Source organism: Trachypithecus francoisi, unplaced genomic scaffold (genome assembly GCF_009764315.1).
Source record: "Trachypithecus francoisi isolate TF-2019V2 unplaced genomic scaffold, Tfra_2.0 Lachesis_group3, whole genome shotgun sequence".
Lineage (NCBI taxonomy): Eukaryota > Metazoa > Chordata > Mammalia > Primates > Cercopithecidae > Trachypithecus > Trachypithecus francoisi.
In genome coordinates, this window is record NW_022681468.1 from 50,828,416 (window position 1) to 50,829,848 (window position 1,433).

Below are 1,433 nucleotides of genomic sequence, written 5' to 3' on the forward strand. Positions count from 1 at the left end.
AGTGTTTTTAAAAAGAGAAACATGGGCAGCCAGGCATGATGGCTCACACCAGTAATCCCAGCACTTTGCGACACTGAAGCAGGCTGATCACTTGAAGCCAGAGTTTGAGACCAGCCTGGGGAACATGGCAAAACCCTGTCTCTACTAAAAATACAAAAATTAGCTGGGTGTGGTGGTGCACACCTGTAGTTGCAACTACTTGGGTGGCTGAGGCTCGAGAACTGCTTGAACCTGGGAGGTGGTGGTTGGAGTGAGCTGAGACTCGCTGCACCACTGCACTCCAGCCTGGGCGACAGAGTGAGACTCTGTCTCAGAGAGAGAGAGAGAGAGACAGAGAGAAATATGGAGCTCTGAGAGCATATAATGGGGAGAATGAGGAGAATATAATGTAGAACAAGGAAACCTTCCCTGAAGAACAGATAGTTGAGATGAGGTCTGATGGAGAGAGGCAAAGGAACAGGAGGGGAGGAAGAGCATTTAGGGCAAAAGCTGCAGCACATGCAAAGGTCCTGAGGTGAGAAACTGAAAGACTAGTATGGCTAAAGCATAGTAGTGAGTGAGAAGGAACAGGGTATGTGATGAAGATGGAGAGATAGGTAGGGCCCAGACCATACAGGAGTCATGCAATTTTAACTACATAAATTTATAATAAGAACAATGAGACTCCAGTGACAAGATTGAAGGGGTCATGTGTGGCAATCTATTTGCATTTTGTAGCAATCACTTTGGCTATTGTATAAAAAACTAATTGGAAAGAGGCTGAGCAGATATGAGTGAATATAGGGACATCAATTAATAGATTCTTTCAAAAGGTCAGGCAAGAAATATTACTAACTCTGATTGGCAAAGTCATCAGGACTTGCAGCAAAGTGAATTATTAATTAGAAATGGTTTTATTTGTGAGTGACAGAAAACAATAATAGTATCTTAATGAAGATAAAAGTGTGTTTCTCTCTCAAGTGAAAGTCCACAAGTAGGCAATACAGGGCCAATATAGTGCTCCACAGTGCAAGGGACCCAGGCTTCTATTTTGCTCTACCATGTGCAGCTTCCATTCCTAAGATCACCTCATGATCCAAGATGGCTGCTCCAGCTCCAGCCATCAGGTTCATATTCCTGTTAGCAGGGAGGTGGAAGGGGAGGGAAAATAAGACACCATTTCCATTTAAGGATGATACTCTAGGGACACACCGTACATCCGAACTCCACATCTTGCCCGCATTTAACTGCAAGAGAGGCTGGAAAACACAGTCTTTGTTCAAGATAGTCATGTGCTTGGCTACACTAGAGAGTCCTATTACTGATAGAAGGAGGAAAAACATTAAAAGGGAAATAGGAGTCTCTGGCATAGAAGTATATAAGATTTCATGCTTGATTGGACATGGCATATGGGATAGAGGCAAGAGTTGAGGTTTCTGGCTTCTTTCCCAAGA